Source organism: Capricornis sumatraensis, chromosome 7 (genome assembly GCF_032405125.1).
Source record: "Capricornis sumatraensis isolate serow.1 chromosome 7, serow.2, whole genome shotgun sequence".
Lineage (NCBI taxonomy): Eukaryota > Metazoa > Chordata > Mammalia > Artiodactyla > Bovidae > Capricornis > Capricornis sumatraensis.
Window position 1 is genome coordinate 106,398,604 of NC_091075.1, and position 19,041 is coordinate 106,417,644.

Here is a 19,041-nt window from a genome sequence, read left to right on the forward strand (position 1 = left end):
CAGTTCTTTGCATCAGGTGGCCAAAGTATTGCAGTTTCAGCATCAGTCCCTCCAATGAATATTCAGGGTTGATTTCCTTCAGGATTGACTGGCTTTATCTCCTTGCAGTCCAAGGGACTCTCAAGGGTCTTCTCCAGCATCATAATTCAAAAGCATCAATTCTTCAGCACTCAGCCTTCTTTACAGTCCAACTCTCATATCCATACATGACTGCTGGAAAAAACATAGCTTTAACTATACAGATCTTTGTCAGAAAAGTGATGTCTCTGCTTTTTAATACGCTTTCTAAGTTGGCCATAGTTTTTCTTACAAGCAACAAGCGTCTTTTAATTTCATGGCTGCAGTCACCGTCTGCAGTGATTCTGGAGCCCAAGAAAAGAAAATCTGTCACTGTTTCCACTTCTTCAGCTAACGGCCATAGATTTCCCTACACTTCTGTGCAGAAAAGAACCTTCCCTATGTTTCCAGAGGGGCTATGTGAGTGTGCTGGAGCACACTCTGAATGCTCAGCTATGAAGTAACAACACAGCATTAGCCTTTACTTCCTGCTGGTACAGACCCTCAAGGTGAGCCAAAGGTGAGATCCTAGGGCTTTCACACATTTTTCTTAAGCATGTTCACAGAGCTTCATGTGATACCCAGGAATATGATGAAACTAGTCAAAGTCTTTATTACCCAAAGCACCTCATTCTCCAGCCTTTTCACCCATTATTCACTCCCCCTGTTATCTGCTGTCTCACGCAGTGATCACTAAAACATCTGCCTGTAAGTAATTTTTATCAACAACCCCACAGACAGCAGTGGGACAGCTCCAAGTCAGGTGAAATAAAGATAAGCCTTTCCAGCCAGTCTTCTTCCAGAGAGACAATAGACTGATCTAATAAGGATTATTCTTTGTGAGTGAGGTCCAGGCTGTTCTCTCTTGTACGTGGAATATGAGCTGTTATTTTCAAGGCTGTTACTGGGATAGGAAGTGGGAAATAGGATGAAGGTGAGTTAAAATACTACAAAGCTTGCTATTCTTACTGAGATTCAGCTGTTTTTCTTGAAGAAGTGCTCCTTGGGTTTCCGTAAACCTTTGGTTAATTTCCAGAGTTTTGAAATGTTCTTTCTGACCATTTTTGCCAGTTTGTTGTTTTTTTTTTCCAGAATTTCAGAGTTCCTTGCTCTGCCAGTGTCACTAATATCCTTTGATGTTTGTTTTGGACGTGACTAAGGGTGCTCTTGATTTTCACAATGCGTTCCCTTGGAGTTATCCTGAGCTACGTTTCCAATGTGCGTTCTCCAGAACACGAGTTCCATGGGGAGACAACTGGCGTGATGGTTCTGTGCTGAAATAAGTTTGTAATCCACATGTTGAAGTTACATGTATCTCCTTACCACAGGATTTCTCAGAATTCATAATTGCTACCCTGATGATGCTGTACACCTTCAAGGGGAATACACAGTATAAATAAAACAGCAGCAGGTAACTGGTGGGCCAGAAAACTATGTTCAGTGCTTTTGTTTACCATCTCCTCTGATTCATACCACCAAAAAATATTATTCCTGCTTTACAGGCAAGGAAACTGAGGCACATTAAGTTTAAGTAAATTATCCCAACTAGGAATTGCCAGGGTTGGGAATTTAATCAAAGTCATTTTATAGCCTTTGCCCTAAGTCAATACATCACACTGCAGGATTTCCTAACTTAATTTGGTCGGAGAAACATTTGTTCACAGAGAATCTTGGAAAACTAGCGTGTCTCAGAATACATTCTGTTAAATGCTAGCCTAAAACACACTTAATGACCGAGAAACCAGTTTGTGTTTTTCTCAACATTTTCTCTGTCATAAACCATGCCACAGACCCTGGCTACCACATTAAATATTGATTGAAGAATGGAACGTGGAGCTCGTCAACCTACAGGCCATCAGTACATAGGAGTTTCTGAATTTTACGTGTCTCCTCAGGGGCAGGCGTGAAAGGTTACCATAACAAAACCAAAACCAGGAGATTCTATCCTGAGGCAGAAATTAGCAATATAATTTGAACTTATGAAGTCGTAGCAGAACTAAATCAACGGGCTCCACCTTAAAGATTGGTTTTTCTTCAATTCTTTGCACGAGTTATTTTTTTCCAGCAAAGAAGGCAATTTGTTCTCAGCGTAGGAAAATTTGAAAAGAAACCCAAAATACGTAAAGGAACAGAAAATAAAAATCTTAATTTCTTCCACTCAGAAGTAATTTCTGTCAACGTAGCTCCTTCTAGCATTTTGAGGACCTTATTTTCTTTTCATCCTTGGACTCTTGCCATACATATAATTTTTATTACTATAATTATTTTTTTCATGCCATCAAAACTCTTCATAAACATCTTTATTTGCAAGCCTTCAAAACATTCCACTTCAGGGAGGGATCATAATTTACAGAATCTTTCCACTCATGTTGACTAGTTAGGTTGTTGCTCATCTTTCACTGTTTTAAATAATTCTGTGATAAACAGCTCTGGATGATCACAAAATGCTAAACTAGTCCATCCTAAAGGAAATCAACCCTGAATATTCGTTGGAAGGACTGATGCTAAAGGTGAAGCTCCAATATTTGGCCACCTGATGCAAAGAGCAAACTCAATGGAAAAGACCCTGATGCTGGGAAAGATTGAGGGCAGGAGGAGAAGGGGACGACAGAGGATGAGATGGTTGGATGGCATCACTGACTCGATGGACATGAGTTTGAGCAAACCCTAGGAGATAGTCAAGGACAAGGAAGCCTGGTGGACTATAGTCCATGGGGTTGCAGAGTTGGATACAACTTGGCAACTGAACAAGAAAAATAATCTTACACACTGAGGTTGGTCCAGGTAGAAGTTACACAGTGAAATAACACGCATACAACCATGTCAACCAACAGGCTACCATCTCCAGCCACAGTGATGTGAAGAAAGGATAAACGTGACACAGTGAGAGATCAGTGGAAATGAATCCACAAATTTAGCAAAGAAAACTATATCTGAAATGTGAAACATCTAATAAAATCACAAGGTTTCAAAATAGAAGTTAGAGGGGCAGCTGTTACTGAGAAGCATGGTCTTACAGAAAGAAACAGACATGGAAAGTTCAAGAAACCAGGTGACAGAAATGGAGCAATCTGTAGCTAAGGAACCAAAACAGAGACTATTCCCTTCCTTCCGCTATTTAGATACATGACGAATAGCCACTGTTCTAATTATTATTCCTGTATGTAGTGGGCACTGGAGACGATTCTGGTCCTTAACCATTGGAAACACTGGTGGTGCCCACAGCCACTCCCTGAGCATGCGCTGTGTGCCAGTGTCTATGCAAACGGCTGTACCTCCTCCACCTCATTTAGCCCTTACCCCAAAGCAAGTACCATTACGTGCAACTGACTAAAGTGGAAACTGAGGCTCAAAAGTTGGGTAACCTGCCCCAGGTCCTCCAGCAACAAGTAACTGAACCAGAACTAAAAATAATCTCTGTCCAGGGTCTGTGACCTTCCACAGTACCATGTGGAAATTTGACAAATTTCCTCTTTGACAAATTCCATGAACAGAAATGGAAACGTCTCAGAAAGCATTTGAAGTCAACAGAACACAGATTTCTAAATATATTTTGAAAGGAAATATTAATTGAAGCTGAAATTTAGCCATCTCAGGGACTCTCCAAGAGAAGTCTTCAAGGTGACAAAATGTTAGAGCTTTAGAACTACTCATAAACATTTTTTAACTTCGGGACATCTAGTCCAAGAAAATGATCTAAAAGGCAGAACACGTGGTATGCAGTAGGATGTTCGTCATAGCACAATTTTATAATAGCAAATAAAATGAAAATAATTCAAAGAGCCAATACTAAAGAAAATTAAGTAAGTTCATTTAGTGTACTATTTTGAAATCACTAAAACTTTTATGTAAAAAAAATTATCATTACATGAAAAATACAAACAAATCATAATGAATAGTGGAAAAGTTGAATATAAAATTTTACTGCACAAGGAATACATTTGAAAAGTACTTAAGCAGAGAGGGAAAGAAAGTGCTCTAGCAAGTAAAGCAAGATTTAACACTGGTTTCCACCAAAAGTTAGGACCACAGTAGTGATTTCTGAACTTTTCTTAATTTTTATCCTTTATCAGTTTTATGAGAAAATAAAATGAATAGGGATTCCAAGCAAATAAAGGCCAATGTACTCATTCATGCACATATTAGAGCTGCTATGACCTTCCCAGCATGCACTGATGCATGCTGGGATATAGCAGTGAATTATTAATAGAAAGTTAAAAACTCCCACCTAGGTATAGTTTAATCTTAGTGCAAATGCAAACAATTAAGACTGAAAAAATAAAACATATAATAGCTAGACAGCAGTAAGGGCAAAGTGAAATGTCAAGACGCATGGAAAGTTTAGAAAGAAAGATCAGAGAAGGCCTCACTGACAAAAAAAAAAAAATTCAGAAAAGACCTAAGGGAAGCAAGAAGCCAGTTACTCATGTATCTGGGGAAACAGCATTTCAGGGAGCTGGCACAGCAAGTGAAAAGGTCCTAAGGCTTTGCTGGAGTGTTAAAGGAACAGCAAGACAGCAAACGTGGCAGGAGCCGCCAGTAAGAGCCATGGGCCTGAGGCAGGGAAATGCAAGGGCCAGCAGGAAAGCGACGGGGAAGTAGAAGAAACAGTGGTGTCCGAGAGGTAGCTGGGGGTCTGATCATGAAGGGCCTTCTAGAATTCAAATCTCTGGCTTTTTCGGTGACTGCAGCGGGAAGCCACAGAGGGCTCTGCGCGCTGGACTACTGTGATCTGAGTTGCAATGTAATGGGATGACCCTGGCTGCTGCCTTAAGATCTGGGTGCAGCTGCTACAAGGACGCAGAGAAGATGCCCAGACTGGCGGGGAGCAGAGAGCAGGAGGGCTTGCTGCAGACAGTGAGGGGTGAGAGGCGGGAGAAACGCACAACAGTCAAGGATGACTTGACCAAACTTTCGACCTGAAGAACAGATTATATAAAGAACAGGTTATCCATGAGCCCCTGGCGGGAGCCATTCAGGATGAAAAAAATCAAGATTTCAATTTTAGACACAGAGCTAACAACCATGTGTAAAATCTTCTACCTCACTAAGCAATAGCAACCCCAGTGTAAATAATGAGATTTAATGTTTGCCTTTTTAATTAGCAAAGATGTAAAATATGAGAACTTAACCTTGTTGACTAGGATGCAGTAAGCCAAGCAGTGGCATACATTTTCTGAGAAATAATTTGGGGATAAAAATCAAGACTCCTTGCCATGTTCATAAATTTCACCCTACCAAAGTTTCCCTTCAGTTAATGTGTTCTAGGAAAAATAGCAAAAAGTACAAGCAAAGATTTATGTATGCAGTTACCTTCTTATTTCTAAAAATGAAAAACTGGAAGGAGCCCAAACATCCAACAATAGAGATACAGCTAAAATACTATTATGTACTCAACCACACAACAGAATATTGCACAGCCATTAACAATTTTCATAAATTGTTAAAACAAAGTTTTTAAAGGGAATGGCAATACATAATGTAATACAGTATAACATGCTGTAAAAAATGAATACTAAGAAAAAGATTTGGCAAGGAATTATTAAAGCATCACAGTTGTCCCTGGGTGCTGACAACACTTGTTTCTGCTAATTGCAGTTTTTTCAAAGCATTTTAATTTTAACATTATGAAGAAAAACAATTTTATTTTTATTGGAGATGGCTATTCTACTCTCACAGGTAGTGATGGAAAATGAAACACACTTCAACCTGTGTTAACACCAATCCCAATATAATGCTCCCTGCCTTGTGCTGGCATTTGCTCTCAAAAGATGAAAGAGTTGAACCATCTAGAAGAAATGAGTAGTGGAGATAGTTGGAGGGGACTGAGGCCAGTACCTGGAATTCTAGCCACCTTGACTTGAGAAGCTGAGAGGTGAAGGAATACCCCCCAGAACCCAATATTCCTCCTGGATCTGATGTCAGGAGGCATCCCAGGTGATATTTAAGCCAGAGTGGACAAAAGCCAGGAAGTGACAAATGGAATCTGGACCTAGGACTTCCAGAATTCCAGACTCCCAGAATTTCCCAATAGATGGCTAGTGGGAAAGGTCCCCCCTACATATATCAAACTACCGCACAACTGCACTTATCTTACATGCTAGCAAAGCAAGGCTCAAAATTCTCCAAGCCAGGCTTCAACAGTATGTGAACTGTGAACTTCCAGATGTTCAAGCTGGATTTAGAAAAGGCAGACGAACCAGAGATCAAATTGCCAACATCCGTTGGATCATCAAAAAAGCAAGAGAGTTCCAGAAAAACATCTAATTTTGCTTTATTGACTACACCAAAGTCTTTGACTGTGTGGATCATAACAAACTGTGGAAATTCTTTAAGAGATGGGAATACCAGACCACCTTACCCGCCTCCTAAAAAATCTGTATGCAGGTCAAGAAGCAACAGTTAGAACCAGACATGGAACAACAGACTGGTTCCAAATAGGAAAAGAAGTATGTCAAGGCTGTATATTGTCGCCCTGCTTATTTAACTTAAATGTAGAGTACATCATGTGAAATGCCAGGCTGGATGAAGCTCAGGCTGGAATCAAGGTTGTTGGGAGAAATATCAATAACTTCAGATATGCAGATGACAGCACCCTTATGGCAGAAAGCAAAGAAGAACTAAAAAGCTTCTTGATAAAAGTGAAAGAGGAGAGTAAAAAAGTTGGCTTAAAACTCAACATTCAGAAAACTAAGATCATGGAATCTGGTCCCATCACTTTACGGCAAATAGATGGGGAAACAATGGAAATAGTGACAGCCTTTATTTTCTTGGGCTCCAAAATCACTGCAGATGGTGACTGCAACCATGAAACTAAAAGATGCATGCTCCTTGGAAGAAAAGCTATGACCAACCTAGACAGCATACTAAAAAGCAGAGACATTACCAACAAAGGTCTGTCTAGGCAAAGTTATGGTTTTTCTAGTGGTCATGTATGGATGTGAGAGTTGGAACTATAAAGAAAGCTGAGTGCCAAAGAATTGATGCTTTTGAACTGTGGTGTTGAAGAAGACTCTTGAGGGTCCCTTGGACTGCAAAGAGATCCAACCAGCCCATCCTAAAGGAAATCAGCCTGAATATTCATTGGAAGGACTGATGCTGAAGCTGAAACTCCAACACTTTGGCCACCTGATGCGAAGAACTGACTCACTGGAAAACACCCTGATGCTGGGAAAGATTGAAGGTGGGAGGAGAAGGGGACGACAGAGGATGAGACGTTTGGATGGCACCACCAACTCTATGGACAGGAGTTTGAGCAGGCTCCAGGAGTTGGTGATGGACAGGGAGGCCTGGTGTGCTGCAGTCCGTGGGGTCACAAACAGTCGGACACAACTGAGCGACTGAACTGAACTGATTCTCCATATCTGATTACCCTCAATATCTAATTGGGTTCCTCATCCTCTACCATCCTCCAGGTGATGTCTGATCACCCTGGCCTGTCCTCAGCAAGAATTCTGTTAGTTCAGTTTCTTCTGAATTCTCCCTTAATCTTACCTACAAATAATTTTCCATCCCATGATCCCCACCTTTCTCCTTGACTATAATTTCCCCTTGCCCATGCTATATTAGAGTTGAATCTGAGCTTTCTCCTGCACTGCCAGACCCCACCACAGTGGCCTTTACATTTTTCAAGATGTCCCTCTCTTTGAATAACGTCTTCCTTACCACACTTTAGCAAGTGTCCTTGAATAATTCTTTTCTTTAACAATATAACCTCCTGACATAGAATCTGTCTTAAAGTAGCCTTGAAAGTATTACAGTGGTGTGGGTCCTCTGGGGCCCTAAGACGCCCTGATGTTAGCAAGGGATCCCAATCTCCTGCCTTTCTAGCAGAGCATCCTTGCAAAGAATTACATGGAACTTGGGCTGTGGTACGAAGCTGCCAGGTGTGTCTTAGGCAAGGAAACAGGCAAGAGCTATTTCGATCATTTGACCTTGAGTGGAAGAGAGAAGAGAAGCAGTCTTGGAAAGACAGAAGGGAGGTACACAGGCTGAACAACAGGTCAACCAGGGAGAGGCTTCACCTCCAGTGCCCGCTCTGGTCACTGGAGAGAAGCTACCGGGGGTGCCTCCAGGAGTATTCTGAAGCTGGCTGGGCTCAGTGGGTGTGGTTCATGATGAGTGAATGATACCCGCCTTCACAGTTGACTAGGCAAACTGGCCTACTGCAATGACATCTTAGTGGCTGGGGTGAGATCAGAGGATAAAGAGGGTCTAACAAGAGGGCTGGACTATAAAAGGACATGACTGGGTGCAAGAGGGAGGTGGACAGGGTGGTGAGACAGGGTAGTGAAAAATAATATTTTTGTTGCATTCAACTTATTTTCATGGTCATGCAATTTTCATGCAGTTGATAAACTGACACGAGAAAAGCCACACTCAATATAACAAATGGTAGGGGGCTCATTTCTTCTTTCAACAAATATACCACGGGGACTTCTGCATATTGTGCCATGCCACGTTCCAGTTCCTGAGTATATAGAGAGAAACATGGGGGATGAAGTCCACACAAATGAGGTCGACTGCCCCCAGGGTACAGTTCAGAAACTCAGCATTCCTCTAGCCAGAGCAGCCCATCCTAAGAGCATCACTGCAGATGGTGAGGCCTGAGCAAGGAAGCTCCCCTTTCCCTCATCTCCTTGCCCTCCTTCCCCCAGTGACCCAGCCCTTCCATAACAATTTAAAGAAAGAAAAACACTTCCCAGGAAAATTTTACAGTGAAGAAATAAAAATCTTCCTTCTGACCTATACTCAGTTACAAAAAGGTCCAAGTAGCCTATCATATCAATATCTTTTCCTATAATTGTGGCCACTGTAACCATGGCAAAGATTTATACATGCCGAGTTTATCATCATCACTATCTTGCAACCTGTAATTACCATGTACACAGTTCATCAACTTAAAATTCAACATCTTTTTAGCACATTTTCCCACAGCATTAGCTGGTAAGATACAAAATGCAGATTTTGTCAGTATAGATCAGCCTTTTGAATATGCAGTATTTACTAGTGTAGTGTAAAGCCTGATAGTTGTTGGTTTTTTTTCTTTTTGTAACGCAAGCACCTGACTTACTCTTTGATTGCTGAGACATCCATTTCAAAAAGGCACCCACTTCAAAGACGGCTATCTCAAACAAACATATTGCCAGCCACGTGGCGAGATAAAGAGCCAGGCTTCCTCCCTTGACTGAGGTTCCTTTGTTTTAAAGATCTTGGTTGATTTTGATAACGACTATTTGGGCCACATGCTTCATTTATTTCTCTTCCGATACTTTAAATTCCTGCTTTTATGTTTTAAATTCACTAATAAAGAGTGAACCCACAAACCCCAAGGCCTCTACCCTCAATAAAAGCAGAACACCAGGTCCACATCCTTCACCTGTGACCATGCTGTGTGGCTCCATGTGGGCTAAGTGATTTCCAGGTCTAAGTAATAAATGAGATTATTAACTATAAAAATAACAAAAATAGTGTACTAGAACTAAATTTGGTTTATCATTCAATTTATCCGATGATAATTGTTTTCAAAAGAAGAAAATAAAGTTGGACAAAAGGGTTATCACTGAAATGAATTAAGAGCCTATTTGGATATGTGTCCATGCATGCTAGGTCACTTTAGTCATGTCCAGTTCTTTGCAACCCTATGGACTGTAGCCCACCAGACTCTTCTGTCCATGGGATTTTCCAAATAAGAACACTGGAGTGGGTTGCCATGCCCTCCTCCAGGGGATCTTCCCAATCCAGGAATTGAACTCACGTCGCTTATGTCTCCTGCATTGGCAGGTGGGTTTTTTTTACCACTACAGCCACCTGGGAAGCTCAATGCATGTAAGTAAATATAATGCTTTTCCTTAAAGACTACTGAAATTTAAAGAAAAATAACAACAAAGTATATCCTATATAGAAATAAAAATATATGACAAAAAAAGGTCAAAAATAGAATGAAATTACACTAGGAGTCTGCCATGATTCATGACGTGATATAATACTGATTCAAGGCAGACTGTGATAAACTAAGAACACATATCTGTAGAGTAACTTTTAAAAAATATAGAGGCTTAGCTAAAAAGCCAATAGTCAAAATAAAATGGAATATTAAAACATATTAGATTTATAAAAATTCAAAAGGGAAAAAAGGGAGCAAAGAACAGAGGGAAAAAATAATGGCAAAGGCAGGACTACACTCAACACATCAAAAATTATACGAAACATAAATGAACTAAATACTCCAACTAAAAGGCAAAGATTTTTAAACAAAGCAAAAAAAGAAGATACAACTACATGCTGCTTAAAGTGATGCTTAAATTCAAAGACACAGTAAATTAAAGTGAAAGACTGGAAAAAAGCTTTACCATGCAAACATACGTGCCTGTGTGCTAAGTCACTTCAGTTGTGTCTGACTCTTTGCGACTCTATGGACTATATAGCCTGCCAGGCTCCTCTGTCCATGGGATTCTCCAGGCAAGAACACTGGAGTGGGTTACCATGCCCTTCTCCAAGGGATCTTCCCGACCGAGGGTTCACCCACATCTATGTCTCTTGCTTTGGCAGGTGGGTTCTTTGCCACTAGCACCCCCTGAGAAGCCCTACTATACACACACTAAGCATTAAAAAGCTGGTATGACTATATGTAGCCATGCCGAATTCAAAGCAGCAGTATTTCCAGAGACAAAGAAGATGATTTCATAATGATAAGTGTCAACTCATCAAGAAGACAAAATAATCCTAAATGTGCATATTACTAACATATTTCAAAATACGTACACATTGACGAAACTAAAAAGAACAGAAAAATTCACCAAGAATACATATATTAAAACTCCTCTCTCAGTAACCATTTTTTTTAAAGCAGCAAAATTCATTAAGGATATAGGAAATTTAAACATCCCTAAGTGACACTTATTGGGCTTTCCAGGTGACTCAGTGGTAAAGAACCATCTGCCAATACAAGAGAAATGGGTTCAATCCCTGGGTCAGGAAGATCCCCTGGAGAAGGAAATAGCAACTCATTCCAGTGTTCTTGCTGGGGAAATCCCATGGACAGAGGAGCCTGGCAGGCTACAGTCCATGAGGTCGCAAAAGAATCAGACAGGACTTAGTGACTAAACCACAAGTGACATGTATAGAACACTACACCAATCACTATGGGATGTGTATTCCTTCCAAGAGGCTATGGCAAGTTGACCAAGTGCCAGAGTTTCAATCAACTCTGAAAGACTGAAAATAAATAGAACTGGGAATGGGAGTCTGACACAAATGAGAGAGCTGAGTCTTTCAAATTTGCTCCAAAATTGTCAGTGTTTGCTATTGAAACAGCAGGTGTGAAAGACAGGGCAGGGCTGGCAGGACTAGTTAAGAGGGTAGATGCCACGTGGAAAGAAAAGTTAGGGTGACTCCAAAGTTTCGGCCTTCACTGCTGGAAGACTAGAACTGCTATTTGCTAATGTAGGGAAGATGGGAAGGATCAGATTTAGGGATTGCACAGAGGGGCACTAAGATTGAAATTCCTACCAGATATCTACGTAAAACCTTTGGATTGGCAATTAAAAATTTAAGTCTGTAGGGCACAGGTTGTATTCAGGAAAAAAAAATGATGGGGTTGTCAGCAAATATTATACTGTGTATGTGCTAGGTCGCTTCAGCCCTGTTAGACTCTTTGCGACCCTATGGACTATAGCCCTCCAGGCTCCTCTGTTCATGGGATTCTCCAGGCAAGAATACAGGCAGGTTCTTTACCACTATTGCCACCTGGGAAGCCCCAGTACTATACTAGTGGCTTTTTAAATAGCTGCTGCTGCTGCTGCTAAGTCGCTTCAGTCGTGTCAGACTCTGTGCGACCCCATAGACGGAAGCCCACCAGGCTCCCCCATCCCTGGGATTCTCCAGGCAACAACACTGGAGTGGGTTGCCATTTCCTTCTCCAGTGCATTAAAGTGAAAAGTGAAAGTGAAGTCGCTCAGTCGTGTCTGGGGGTGTCTTCACAACCCCAAGGACTGCAGCCTACCAGGCTCCTCTGCCCATGGGATTTTCCAGGCAAGAGTACTGGAGTGGGGTGCCATTGCCTTCTCCATTTAAATAGCTATTACACCTCAAACCAACATCATATTTCAGACCCTCTGCCTGGCAGACCTCAGTCAGGAATTTATATCAAAATCTAACACAATGTTCCTATTATTTACAAACAGATAAACACTTCTTGGGATTCCCAGGTGGCACTAGGGGTAAAGAACCTGCTGCCAGCGCAGGAGACATAAGAGACATAGGTTTAATCAGTGGGTCAGGAAGATCCCCTAGAGGAGGGCATGGCAACACAGTATTCTTGCCTGGAGAACCCCATGGACAGAGGAACCCGGTGGGCTACAGTCCATAGCATTACAAAGAGTTGGACACAACTGAAGCAACTTAGCAAACACTTACAGACAGATGGGGAGTACGTGCATCTCCATCAGGGAAAACTCAGAAGCATAAGCTAAAACGCAAACCAAACTGCCAACCTACATACCAGGACCTGATCTTGTATCTTATTTGCTGGCTAAGAAAGAAGAGTCATACATTATAGCTTTATTTCTCTCCCTATCCTTTACACCACAGAAATTCAAGGAACTGGTAAACAGAAGCTCTGAGAGATTCATAACCTCAGTTTAAGACCAAGATACCTCAGGAAGATCAGAAACATTTGTTATATTCTGAAAGAAATAAAATGCCAGTGCAAATCACTTTCAAATGTAACTCGAAAGCACAATTCTGGTTCATGCGTGAAAGGTGTGTTCTGCTAAGCTCTCTTTGATTCTCCAGGAAGATTGATGGAGTAATTATACTCCGGAAAGGAAGGCTAAGAAACTGTGTTGGAACGTATTAAATATAACATGCAGTGACTTTGTGATTTTGTTTAAAAAGTGCACTTAAGATTAATTACATTTTAAATGGGATTTATAAACACCTTACACCACTTAAGTGAACTGCAGAAAATTCTACTGTGCCATGATTTTGTTTAAATTTGATAAGTTATATTGCCTATAAGTGGGAGCTCACTGGAATTATTCACAGGGTAAAAGGGACTAGATTTGTAAAAACACCAGTAGGTGTATTTGTGTTTATCTGTACATCAATATATAGTGATAAATGTGACTGTCTACACATATGCCAAGATATCCAATTATGGGCGTTTATAGCCTTCCTCCTTTCTTTGCAGATGTTTTATACTGTCTTCCTAGCCACCAATTTCTCCCCCTGCCAACCCACCCTTCAGTCTGCAGGATGACCATTCTAAAATGGAAACTGATCACATCATCTCTTTCCAGGTGGCCATCCCTACTCAGCAGAGCCTGGACCTGCCCTCCTCTTTCGGCCCTGCAGTCCTGTGAGTTTTCTCAACACCTAAGTGAGAAAGGAAAGGGTGGAGTCTGCCAGAACACATCAGCAGGGTGCCTAGTGCCCATCTACCCTGGCCTGTGACTGACTTGTCCTTCCAGGGGATAAGAGGAGACTTCCGTGGTGAGGGCCCCAGTGGCCTAGTGCTTGACCTGTGCCCACAGTTGCAGCAAGGATTTCCAAGAGTATTAGACAAGACCACATGGAACAGTGATTGACACTTCAATGGTGTCAAGTACAGAGACTAGGACTTTCAACATACACAGAAGAGAAGGAGATGTTTAAGATTAAAACCATTAGTGTCACGTCATCTTCTACTAACAGGGCTGGCTTTGGGGGCATGAAACCCTACGGAGCACTATGCTCAGAAGCACCTTGCACTCAGCTTAACGCTCTGGAGTTGATATCTTTCACCCTGGAAGTGTTACTTGATAAGAAGGGATTACAATGGGCATAGTCATGTATGGATATGAGAGTTGGACTATAAAGAAAGCTGAGCAATGAAGAATTGATGCTTTTTAACTGCAGTGTTGGAGAAGACTTGAGAGTCCCTTGGACTGTGAGGAGATCAAACCAGTCAATCCAAAAGGAGATCAGGCCTGAATACTTACTGGAAGGACTGATACTGAAGCTGAAGCTCCAATACTGTGCCCACCTGACATGAAGAACTGACTCCTTGGAAAAGACCCTGATGTTGGGAAAGACTGAAGGCAGGAGGAGAAGGGGCCGACAGAGGATGAGATGGTTGGATGGTATCACTGACTCAATGGACATGAGTTTGAACAAGCTCTGGGAGTTGGTGATGGACAGGGAAGCCTAGAGTGTTGCAGTCCATGGGTTCACAAAGAGTCGGGCATGACTGAGCGACTGAACTAAACTGAACAATGGGCATACACATGAGCAGAGGCTACACACTCAGTGTGTGTGTCCCTCACTCCCACATGGTATTTGTAATGCTCCACGAGCACAGAATTCTGGTGGACCCACAAAGTGTGGAGACTCAGCAAGACCCAGGGAAGTGTATTTTGTCTACACCAGAGTAAGCAGGGGCACTGATCGCCCTTGGAGACTAAGGATTCTGTTCCCACCAGAACCAACTTGCTCCAAATGCAGAAAGAAGCAAATGTATCCTAAGAAACTGTAATGACCAAGGAAGCTTGGTCATATTCTTTCCTTCGCGTGCTACTTCCCTGTGTCAACAAATCACTGACGCTGAAATGATGACACGGGAGGAAAGGGAAAGACAAGTCAACCATAGCTTGTCTTCCCCTCTGTCTCACCTCACTCATCAGTCAGTTCAAGGCAGGCAGCATTGGTAGAAAGTGCACGTATGAAGGAGCAAACAGAAAAGAGCTGAGTCTGGTTTCTTCCATGTTTCTGTTGTTCTGCTAAGAACAAGATACATGTGCATACATGCACTTTGATGTATGAACTGGGCCATTTCCATGATTCTTGCATTTGTATTTGAAATTGGAACTACAGAATATAGAGATAGTGAAATTCTTGCTAATAATTTAAAATTATTGTTATTTATCTACACTGCTATAAAAAAGCAGGTAAAAAAACACTATGACAAACCAAGAGAAAGAGAGAGACCATGAAAGCAAAGTTATATAGTTTAGTACCTTTAACAGCATTTCTTCTCGTTTTCGAACGAAGGACCGCACCTTTTTATTTTGCACTGAGTCTCACACATAATGGAGCCAGTTCTACCAGCTAAGAACAAAAAATCACATTCCTTAGTGTATGGACATGTGCGTATGCGTGCCCCCCCAAAACTCATGCACTGAAACCCTAACCCCGAGTGAGATGACAGAATTTGGAGGTGAGGTCTGTGAGGGACAATGTGTTGTGATGAGGTCAGGAGGGTGGGGCCCCATGATGCAATTAGTGTCCTCACAAGAGGAAGAAGAGCCTAGAGCTCTCTCTCCCTCCACCAGATGAGGACAGGAAGGAAGACAGCTGTCTGCAAACCAGAAGAAAGATCTCACCAGCACCTTGACCTGGGACTTTCTAGGGTCCAGAATTGTAATAAATAAGTGTCTGCTGTTTAAGCCACCCAGCCTGTGGGGTTTGTTGTGGTGGCCCAAGCCAAGCAAGACACACAGCATGCCAGCCTAGGGCCTTCAGTGCCCGGTTCTGCCCTAAGGCTCCAGTCCCATCTCTATAGCTTCCCTCCCCCATGTCCACTCCCCCTGAACCCCTCCCCTCCACCCATTCATTCACCTCTGCACAGTGCTGCCCCCCTCCCGCCTTAAAGGGCCTCCCCAGCCCCACCTTCTCAGGTCTTCTCCTTCCCTCACGCATTACTTCCCCTTCAATACCTCCTGTCCCTCCCTCAGGACCGGATTCAGAAATTGCCTTTTCTGGAGACACTTCCCAGAGCTGATCTGGGGCCTCCTCTGGAATGTTGCATTGAAGTTACTATCTAATAGTAAAACTAGGTGAATTCCTTTTCTAGGGCCACCCGAACAAAGTACCACAAACTGGGGGCCTTAAAACAACAGACATGTATTTCCTCACAGCCCTGGGGGCTGGAAGTCCAAGACGGAGGCATAAGCAGGGAGGGTCTCCTCTGAGGCAGTAAGGGGTTGCTGAGCCGTGCCCCTCTCCTGGCGCCTGGTGGATCATCCAGGTGTTGGGGCGCCTCGGCTGGCAGCCGTGCTACCCGACCTGCACCTTCCCATGGGCACAGCACTCCCCTTGTGTGTCTGTCTTTGGGTTCCAGTTTCCTGTTTAGGGGAGGCCGGGGCCCACGCTAATGACTTCTTTTTAACTGACCTGCATCTGTGTCTCCGAATAAGATCACATTCTGAGGTACTGGGGGTGAGGCTCTGGCATACTCATTTTGAGGGACTCGATTCAATACACAACACCAGGCATCCAGAAGTTATTTTTTCTGTTTTCTTTTTAACTAATGATTATCAAAGATTATAATTGCACAATATTGAGAGGTACAGAACAAAATACAATTATTAGAGGACAACTCCTCTACAATATTGTGTTGGCCTCTGCCACACATCAACACAAATCCGCCACAAGTATAGCTATGCCCCCTCCCTCCCGAATCCTCCTCCCATCTCCTTCACCATCCCACCCCTCTAGTTTGTCACAGAATACTGGGTTGAGTTCCCTGTTTTACCACTTGCTACCTATTTTACAAGTCCCCTCAAGCATCTAAGATGAGGGATTCCCAGGAGGTCCAGTGATTAAGACTCTGCCTTCCAACACAAGGGGTGCACGTCTGATCCCTGGTCAGACAACTAAGATCCCACATGCCTTGGGGCCAAAAAACATAAAACAGAAGCGGTATTATAACAGATTCAACAATGGGCATTTTCTAAAAGACAAGGGCCCGATATCTAATCCTCTCTAAAATCCCACTCCAGCCCTCAAGCCCTCCATGGGGGCTGCCAAGAGATTCAGCAAAAAGACTCAAAAGCTGGCTTGATACATGTCAGTGGCATCAGCCACCGATGAGAGGATGGCTATTTCCTGCTCACTGGTTCCACACACCTTGCCAGAGTCAGTCTTCTGAAAGCAAGCCTTAGCCTTCCTGACAGCTGCAATGAGGACTCAGGCAAAGAAGCTTCAAGGGCAGAGTCTGTCTGAACTTCAGTGCTGTTTCCCAGGAGAATGGAAATGAGGAATCCCTACTGATGATTCAGGTTGCAAGCGGGAGTCAGAACCGCGTTCTTTTTCAGGCTGAATGAAGCAGCAGCCCCCACCTCTTTCTTTGCCCGTATTTCATGCTGCCAGGTGTTGGGTCAGGTGCCCTCCTAAGCACTGTCCACTCTAAGAAGCAGCATCTCATTCTGTTCCCATGGCAACTGTGTCAGAATACATCCCATTCAGAGGAAGAAACTGAGGCTTGGGAAGGTCAAGGCACTGCTCCACAGTTCATGTCATATCGTTGCCCAGTCATGTCCGACTCTTTGCCACCCTGTGAACTGTAGCCCACCAGACTCCTCTGTCCATGGGATTCTCCAGGCAAGACTATTGGAGTGGGTTGCCAGTTCCTTCTCCAGGAGATCTTCCCAACCCAGGAACTGAACCCAGGTCTTCCACATTGCAGGCATATTCTTTACCATCTCAGCTACCAGGGAAGCCCCATCGTTAGTTAATATGTAGAAATATCAAGATTTAAACCTGTGTAATTCCCTAAAACCTTCCCTTTTAACCCCTATGCATGATCTTCTCCAGTCACAAAACAATCTAATTTTGAGATCAAACCATCAATCCTAAAGGAAATCAACCCTGAATATTCACTGGAAGGACTGATATTGATGTTGAAGCTCCAGTACTTTGGCCACCTGATGCAAAGAGCCAATTCACTGGAAAAGACCCTGATGCTGCAGAAGACTGGGGGCAAAAGGAGAAGAGGGTAACAGAGGATGAGAGGCTTAGATAGCATCACCAACTCAATAGACATGAATTTGAGCAGACTCTGGGAGATCGTGAAGGATGGAAGAGCCTGAGGTGCTCCAGTCCATGGGGCTGCAAAGACTGGGACATGACTTAGCAGCTGAAGAGCAACAACAATACAGCATGTATTAACGTGCCAGACTACACAGTAAGCAGTGAAAGTGAAGTCGCTCAGTCGTATCCAACTCTTTGTGACCCGTGGACTGAAGCCCACCAAGCTCCTCCGTCCATGGGATTCTCCAGGCAAGAATACTGGAGTGGGTTGCCATTTCCTTCTCCAGGGGATCTTCCTGACCCAGGGATCAAACCCAGGTCTGCACATTGCATGCAGCACTTTAACCTCTGCACCACCAGGGAAGCCCTAGTTAACATACAGTAAGTCATTTACTCTTCAAGAACAGTTTATGAAGTAAGTACCACTGAATCCCCATTTTACAGATGAGGAAACTGAGGATCAGGGAGGAGAAGAAACTTACAGGAGGTCACTCAGCTTGTGGGTGGCAGAACTCCATGGAACTCCAGGCAGTCTGATGCTAGGGTCTGTACTCAACCATTGTGCTGTGGAAGGGGCTTTCCTGCTGGAAGACTCTAGGGTGGACCTGCCAGGGCGCCTGTTGTCTTCCACAGACACATAAGCCCAGAGGCCAATATATTATCTTTAAGCAGGACTGGAAGCTGGAGTGTGACTGAAAGAGTGTCAAGCTGCAGCTCCAACACTGGTAGCAAAGTACGGGGCTCACTTCCCTTCAAGGACCTGCCCTCCTCTTCCAGCTAACATGGAAACGTCTGCTGTGCAGACCTCCCCATGACCCAACCCGGCATTCACACAGCAGCTCCCCAGGGCTGCTAGGAGTTCAGTCATTACAAATCCACTCCAAAAACATCCACTGAGCAGGTCACAAATGAAGGGTTCTCCAAAGGTTAATGATATCTTGTTGCATTGGATACCCTCGTTGTGTATCTACCTTATCTTCTCTCAACTTTATCTTTCTTCCAATTTGTAGAAGTCCTAACCCATTCTTAATTTAAGCTAGAAATAGAAATTGCCTTTGTAAAAAGTTCTATTAAAGTAAAATCAGTCAAGATACAGAAGATTAAGTAAATAACAGTACAGGTAATACACAGCTGAGATAAAAAAATAATTCCACAGGTGGGACGCAAGTGGCTGAGTCTTGAGAAAGATTACCA

At 43.0% G+C, this 19,041-nt stretch overlaps 1 protein-coding gene across 2 annotated transcripts in view; it reads right to left on the minus strand.

The window, feature by feature from the left end:
* Positions 1 to 19,041, minus strand: part of STK32B (serine/threonine kinase 32B) — a 384,837-nt gene that overhangs the window by 346,760 nt on the left and 19,036 nt on the right. The gene's annotated exons all lie outside the window — the stretch shown is intronic.